Here is an 8916-nt window from a genome sequence, read left to right on the forward strand (position 1 = left end):
CGGGCGAGCGGCTCGCGGCGGCTGCGGATTCCTGAGCCGTGTCCAAGGCGCCCGGGGAGTCCTCCTCCTCCTCCTCCTCCTCCTCTTCTTCTTCTCCCTCACCCCACCCAGCTCCCACCCCTGCGCGCCCGTAACTTGGGAACCGTTGGCAAACTTGGTGCAGCGCGGGCTACGCGCCCGCCGGGCCTCCGGGTGAAAGGAGGGGAGGAGAGGGAGGAGCTGAGGGGAAGGGGGAGGCGGCCGCCCCCGGGGAGCCGTGCTCTCCGGGACCCCTCTATGGGCCTTTGTTCCGGGCGCTGCACCTCGGCCGGCCCCTCCCGGGGAACTCCCTTGGGGCCGCTCAGATTCCCCCGCCCCCCCACCCCCGAGAGTCTGGGAGGAGCTCTTGGGCCCTGGGTGGGTAGGTGGGGGAGATGCCGCGTGGAGACAGTCGCAGCATCACTCTGTTGGAGCCCCCAGGGCAGTTACTGGCTTCTCATCTTGTTCCTACTTAGGTAGAACCCTCTGGTTGTGTGGGTTCTACGCCATCTCTGCCCCAGGGATGGGGGAAGTCCTCCCTCCCAAGGGGGACTGGTGGTCCGGATGATGGTCCCCCAGGCTTACAAAGACTACAACACCCCCTCTCTGTGCAGTCACAGGTCACCACTGGCCCTTTTGCTCCTCCATGGCCAGTCCGGGGCTCCTGGAATGCAAGACCCGGGAAGTGAGAAGGAAGTAGAGTTCACGTGGGCCAGCTGGACCCTCCCGGGCAGCTAGCACCTTGGGCCAGGGGGCTGCTGGACGAGTGGGGACACAGTCGCCTCCCGCGCATGGGGCAGTGCCCAGCTGGGGACATTTGCAAAACAATTGGCCTACAATATTTAAAAAGTCAATGACATGGAAGACAAAGAAAAAGGCCATTTCAGATTAGAAGAGACTAAAGAGACCTGAGTGCTATGGTAGGCAGACTCTAAAATGGTCTTCAGTGACACCCCCACTCCGGTGTTCACACCCTGTGCAATTCCTTCCCTTTGAGTGTGCCTGGACCTGGTGACCTGCTTGTAATAAATAATACAGTAGAGATGATAGGATGTCACTTTTGAGTTTACGAAAGACTAATTTAGGTTACAGAAGACTGTGACTTCTGTCTTGCTAGCATTCTTTCTCTGGCTCTTCTCAACTCTCTTAGTCTGATGAAATAAGTTGCTAAATTATGAGCTGCACTCTGGAAAGACCCATTTTTCAAGGAACTGAGGAAGGGAGACCTCTAACCAACAACCAGCAAGAAACTGAGGCCCTTCGGCCAATACAATAGTCTGCGATGATTCAGATCCAGCCAACAATCGCTGAGTGAGTCTGAATGCAGATCCTGCTCCAGTTGAAGCTGAGATCACGGTTGCCCTGGCCAACATCTCAATTGCAGCTTTATGGAACCATAAGTCAAAGAGCTCAGTTAAGCCACATCCAGATTCCTGACCCACTGGAACTGTGAGATGATAACGGTTGTTTCAAGCCACTAAGTTTTGGGGTGACTTGTTATGCAGTACATATAATGAATACAAACACTAAATGCAATGTATAATCCTGAACTAGATCCTGGAACTGAAAAATAAAATATTACTATGAAAGACATTATTTAGATGATTGACAAAATATAGAGACCGAATGAATAATAATATTGTGTCATTTAAATTTCCTGAATTTGATAACTGTACTGTTTTATAAGATGATATTGGTTGGTTAGAGATAAACATTGAATATTTAGAGTCATAATTTCTGCCACTTACTCTCAAATGGTGCAGAAATAATAGAAAATATACATATTATATGTAATATGTAATAGAGTTTCACTTATCTATTAGTTTATCTGTTATATAACAAACCAACTCAAAACTTAATGACGTAAAACAACAAAAATGTATTATTTCTCACAATTTTGTGGATTGACTGAACTCATCTGGAAGACTCCTCTGTTCCATATGGCATCAGCCCCTCGCTGTGCTGCGTTCAGCTGGCAATTGGGATAAGCTGGAAAGTCCTAGAAGACTTTACTCCCATGTGTGGTACCTTTGTGCTTTGACCTTACTCTCCCCATGTGGCTAGTTTGGCTTCCTCACAGCATGGTAGTTTCAGAGCAGTCAGATTTCTTGCAGAGTGGCTGGCTTCCAGGAAAAAGTGTAAGCTGTGCATCCTCTTAAGGCAGTCCAGCTGCATGCTGGGCATTCTTGGGGTCTGGGGCAAATCCTCTTTTCTGGGCCAGGAAGAACTGATTGGCAATGACTCAGGGAAGAATCCTGGGGGCAAAGGAGGAAGGGAAGAGGAAGAATATAAAGAGGTTCCTTCAGCTGGAGTTAAAGGGCTCAGAGGCTCAAGAGCCTAGAGTAAGCTCCTCCCTCTCCCTATTGTCCCACACCATCTCAGCTTCCTCTGCCTCCTGATCATTTTAACCTAAGAGCTCATTTAAGATGTCAAGGGCTGGAGTGGGGGAAAGAAAAATGTCACTTAGCACAAAGTATCGAGAGCTTTACTCATCTTATTTCATTTAACTCTGCAAAGAAACCATTATTGTCCCCTTTGAAAAGAGGAGGTAGCAGAGGTCTCAAGAGGTATGATGACGTGAACAGACTCATACTGCAAAAGTATTGAACCAAAAAATTTATTTGCTCCTTTATTCAACAAACATTTTTTGGCACAGGACTGTGCTGGGCTTGAGAACACAAGGATGAATGATGTTATAGTCAGCTGTTGCTACAATAATGCTACAAAACAAACATCTTCCAAGTCTTAGTGGCCTAAAACAACAAGTATTTATTTCCCTCATTCACATGTCGGTGGGTCAGCAAGGATTCTGTTTCAAGCCACAGATTGGCTGGGCTTTCGTCCAGCCTTACGGTTGGGTTCAGGTCTAATCTTCACATCCCCACATTCTACTTGGACCAGTGGCTACCTGGGACACCTTTTTCTCAAGGTAGATTGCAGGAGTACAAGCCAAACCACCCAAGTACATTTAAAGTCTCTGTTGACATCACTGACCAAAGCAAATTCCATGCCAAACCTAGAGGCATTAAAGCAGAGAAGTCTATTCTACCCACCATGAAGCCATTGTGATGGCATAGACAGCAAATTCTGTGACAAGGGAAAGGAAGAATTAAGAGCAGGGCGTCTAGTCTGCCACAGGGGACAAGGCACAGGACTTGCCTTCAGGGAGCTCACAGTCTAGTAGGGGGACTCATAATGACACAATTACAACACAGTACAGTAAGTGCAATGAGGATGCGTAGGTGCGTGGCACATGTGTGTGTGCACTCATGCACACTATGGGAATATAGAGGTGGCTCCCTGCAGACTTTCTAGAAAATGAGATTGCTAAGGTAAATGCTAAAGGATAAAATAAACAGGCATTGTTGGTTGAAATAGAGGAGGTGGGTAGGGAAGCGAGGAAGGACATTATAGGTACTTACAACTGTGTGAGCGAAGGCGAGGAGACCAGAAACAGGATGGTATGTTCAGGAAAATTGCGAATCTGTTTGTTGTCCCCAGAGTTTAATGGGGAGGGCATCGGACGTCAGAGGGAATTGGTGAGATGTAGGCAGGAGCCCAGCCACAGAGGGCCTTGGTCATGTGCTGGGTATCTTCCCCTCACCTCCCCAGAGCACTTCCCACCCTTCTGCACTCTGCTCCCTGTCCTGGGTGACTGGCTTGCATGGACTGCAGCCAAAACCTCTCTTATTCTGAGGAGATGACAGACTGTAGTTTTTGCCTCTTCCCCAAGTTCCCCTTTTATGGACTAAACTGTGTCCTCCCAAAGTTCATATGTCGAAGCCCTAACCCCCAAAGTGACTATAGTTAGAGACAGGGCCTTTAAGAATGTAGTTTAGGTTTAATGAGGCACGGGGCCCTAATCCATCAAGATTGGTGTCTTTAGAAGAGGAAGAAGAATCAGAGAGAGATCTCGTGCTCTCTCTGTGTGCTCACAGAGGAAAGGCTCTGTGAGGACGCAGTAAGAAGGCGGCTGTCTGCAAACCAGGAAGAAAGGTCTCACCCAAAAACAACTCTCACAGTACCTTGATCTTGGACTTCCAGCCTCCAGAACTGTGAGAAAATAAATTTCTGGTGTTTAAGCCACCCAGTCAGTGGTATTTTGTTATGACGGCCCTAACAGACTAATACTCCCCTACTCCAAAAATAACAACAACAACAAAACAACTAGGATAAGAAAAAATCAGAAGATCCACAGGTAACATCTACAGCAAAACTGGGTGACAAGTTAAACCCGCAAGCCCAAAATACAGGTGGGTTGGAGACAAAGCACAGGCAGTTACTAGACTCATGTGATAGCAGTATCTGTGTGGGAGGAGGTAGAAGGAAGACAACTGGACTTCTGATAGTCCTGAGAACAGGTAACCCCCTCCCACCCCCAATCACCAACTAGTACTCAAAAGTATGGCAGGTCAATGCAATGGCAGCTGAATCTGGAAAATAATTTTTTCAAAATCCAGTTTGCATGTGAATGACAAGGGACCACTGTGCAATGAAGTCTGATGGTGCTGGAGCCATCTGGGCTTTATAAACATGCTTTTGCTTTTCCTATAAATTCTTGAAACTAATAGACTGATGCACCCTTTCCTGACAAAGTCTCACACTGAGAATTTGAGAATGGAATCCAAACTGATTACGACAGGCATACTAAGGATAAAGAGAAGCTCTAGATAAAAGTGGGGTTGTAGGATGAAGAATCAAGGAATCTCAGAAAGTACAAAGCCATGTCTGTGTGCGTGCGCATGCACACGTGTACACATGTATTACATATACACATGTATATCTACGTACATATATATAATCATTAATGCAGATTTAATTTTGCAAAGATGGCTGTAAAAATTATCTCTTCAGAGGTGGCTCTAGGCTCTATAGTGTTGTGGTTAGCACATTTGCTTTGCACACAGAAGGTCCTGGGTTCGGGCCCCAGGTGGATTCATGGACTATACCCAGGTGCGCCAGGCCCCGGGTGCGCCAGGCTCCAGGTGCACCCCACGAGCATGTGGGAGGGTATACCCTGCCTTCAGAGATCCAGTTCTTAAGGGGAAACGGCAACATCCATGAATCAGGGGTGGAAGTGGGGCGGGGGAGGGATTAAAGAGGAGAAAAAAATTATCTCTTTATCTCACATGCTCTTCTTTTATATTTAAATTTATTTTAATTAGTTTCAAGTATACAGTACATTGTTAGACATCTATATAGTTCATAAAACTATCCCCCAATTGCTCCCTCCTTCCCCTGGCCCTCCACCTAGCCAACATATTAATGCTAACTGCATTCCCTATACCGTGCTCCCCATCCCTGTAACCATCTATCAACTACTAATTTGTATTTCTTTAACCCTTTACTCCCTTCTCCCAGCCCCCAATCTCTCTTTGCTCTCTGTATTTGTGAGCCTGTTTTTGATTCTTAAAAGATCTTGAAGCCTTTGCTATCAAACCCACACTCTCTGAAGCTACTAGCACTGCTAGGTAAAAAGGAAATTGTTACCCTCAGCTATAAACCCCTCATAAATAACTTGTAAGAAAAATGGCCCTCATAAGTAACTTGTACTGTTAGCAGCAATGTTCCCAAATGTCATTTCCAGTCATTAATCAGATGAAATTGGGGAAATCTGAGAAAATCCATTTGAGGGGTTATAAAAATATACTAATGATTCTGGTAAAATCAAATGCGTAAATTCAAAAAATTCAAGCATAATCTGGCAATTTTGACAAGACTTATGAACAGACTATAAAGTAATTATGAATTACTTTATCATTGAATCACTACTTTATAATTAATTTATAATGAATCACCAACCTTTGTTACTGTCGTCGTTTATTATAGCCATCTTAGTGTGTGTGAAGTCAAAACCTCATTACGGTTTTGATTTTCATTTCTGTGATGACTAATGATGTTGAGCATCTTTTCATGCATTTATTATTCATTTGAATCTTCTTTGAAGAAATGGTCATTCAGATCCTTTGCTCATGTTTTATCTTTTTATTATTGAGTTATAAGGTCTTTATATATTCTATACACAAGTCCCTTACAAAGTTCCCCAACCTTTTTGGAACCAGAGACAATTGCTACTATGAGAATCTAATGCCTGATGATCTGAGGTGGATCTGAGGTGGATCTGAGGTGGATCTGAGGTGGTGATGCTAGCGCTGGGAAGCAGCTGCAAAGACAGAGGAAGCTTTTTAGTAATATCAGAGAGTTTACTGCCTATGTTTTCTTCTAAAAGTTTTATGATTTCGGGTCTTACATTTAAGTCTTTAATCCATTTTGAATCTATTCTTGTATACAGTGTAAGAAGGTGGTCCAGCTTCTTCTTCTTCTTTTTTTGCATATATCTATCCAATTTTCCCAACACCATTTATTGAAGAGACTCTCTTTACTGCATTGTATATTCTTACCTCTTTGTCATATATTAAGTGAGCTTATAGGCATGGATTTATTTCTGGGCTCTTTATTCTGTTCCATTGATCAACGTATCTGTTTTTATGCCAGTACCATGCTGTTTTGATTACTGTAGCCTTGTAGTATAGTTTGATATTAGGTAGGGTGATACCTCCAACTTTGTTCTTCTTTCTCAAGATTGCCGTGGCTATCCGGGGTCTTTTATGGTTCCATATTAATTTTAGGATTATCTGTTCTAGCTCTCTGAAAAATGTCATTGGTATTTTGATAGGAATCGCATTGAATCTATAGATTGCTTTAGGTAGTCTGGCCATTTTAACGACATTGATTCTTCCTACCCATGAACACGGCATATACTTCCATTTATTTGCATCTTCTTCAATTTCTTTTTTCAATGACTTATAATTTTCTGAAAACAGGTCTTTCACCTTCTTGGTTAATTTGATTCCCAGATATTTTATAGTTTTCGATGCAATTGTAAATGGAATTGTTTTCTTAATTTCTCTTTTTGAAAGTTCATCATTGGTGTATAAAAATTCCACTGACTTCTGAGTATTTATTTTGTAACCTGCTACTTTACTCACATGCTCTTCTTACAATGTGGCCTTGATGTTTGTCCCTTTAAATAGTGGAACTTTGGTTTGACCAATAGAGTACAGTAGAAATAAAGGCCATGTGACCTCCAAGACTGTTCAAATGCCATGTATACCCACCTCTCTTAAAAAGATGCTTGCTCTTGGAAATCAACCACCATGCTGTGAGGAAGCCCGATGAGCTATATGGAGGGATCACATGCAGGTGTCCTATCAGACAGCCAGCATCCTTCACCAGATAAATGAGTGAATGAGCCTTCAGATGACCCCAACCCTTAGCTGTCGTCACCTGCACTCAGTCTTCCAGCTAAGGAACCAAGCATTGTGATATGCCATCCTCACTGTGCTCTTTCAGGATGTCCAACCTACAAAATCTGTGAAAACAATAAAATGGCTGTTGTTTTATGTGTTATATGTGGGGTGATTTGTTATGTAGCAATAGAATTAGAACAATCACTGTGTAGGAACCCAAGATCCGTGAAGCTAGAAAACTATCCTTACTGGAAAATTCATTTTACTTTAAAAAAGAGCATCAAAGAAGTATCAAGGCTGAATCCTATGTCGAATCATAAGAAAAGAGAAAATAAGTAGAAAAATAACATTCCTAAAATAATAAAAGCATGCCAGAAGTTATGTCCACAAGTGATGAAAACTGTAACAAGATATTTCAAAACAAAATGAGAGAAATTTAAAAACTGATAGAAGTTATGAAGCAACATAAATGAAAATTAGGTAAACTCAGAAGTGAAGTGATTGGGAGGGAAGTTTTGAAAAGAGTGATGATGAAAGTCAGAAAATAACTCAATGTGAAAGAATGAGAAACCATTTCAGAAGTGAAGATGAGAAGGAGTAGAAGAGAGAATAACCACACAGATAATATTTAAGAGAAAAATAAAATGGAAAGGAGGGCATTTTAACACATAGAAATAAAATAAAGAGATAAAAAGGTTTAGGAGTAAATGGTAGATCCAAAGGATGATTCAACACACATGTAATAGGAATCCATGAAAAACCCCAAAGAAAACCAAAACCATGGAATAGAACAAATACCCAAAACTCTAATTCAAGGGAATGTTTCTCACAGAGAGAATGGCCTGAAATTTCATATTAAAGAGGCAAACTGTATACCTGGGCAAATAAACCCTGAGACTTAAGTCTAGGAAAACTACGGGGCTTTTTTTTTTTTTTTAAAGAGGTAATTCAAGCAAAAACCAAATCACTTATAAGGAAGGCAGAACAAATTGTCATCTGACTTTTCAACAGCAATGCTTTGTGCCCGAAGATAATATAATGACATATTTCAGGAACTGTAAACCAAGAATTTTATTCTAAGTGAAACTGACTTTCAAGTATAAAAGTCAAACTGTTATGAACATGGAAAAACCCAAGAAATATTGTTCCCTTGACCCCATTCTAGATAACAGACTTCAGAAAACCAAGAAGATTGGTGTATTATTGACATGAAGTCTTGCGAAATATCCCAGTTAATACACAAAAGAGGACTCATAAAATTAAAATAGCACTATTTTGCATCCATAGTGAGTTAAAGGATTCAGGCAATGATCATCTGTGGCTGCTAATATCGCAAAAAGAGGGATCTTTGGACATTGTGCATCTCCTGATGGAAGAATAAATATCACCTATTAAAGAGTCTTGCCAAAAAGAAGAAGCAGGAGAAGAGGTGGGAGTGGGGAGAATAAACTTGAATTTGATCAAGCCTCTAATCTAACTACTAATTTAAGGAGATACAAAGGACAAAGGAACATTGTTCAAATTATGTTATCAATCAACATAATCCAAATTATGGAAAATTCTATAGGCAAAAGACTCAAACTTTTCAAAAACAACCAAATAAAAATTGTAAGAAAAAAAAGAAGAGATGGAAAGGAAACATAAATTT

Source organism: Pteropus alecto, unplaced genomic scaffold (genome assembly GCF_000325575.1).
Source record: "Pteropus alecto unplaced genomic scaffold, ASM32557v1 scaffold155, whole genome shotgun sequence".
NCBI lineage: Eukaryota > Metazoa > Chordata > Mammalia > Chiroptera > Pteropodidae > Pteropus > Pteropus alecto.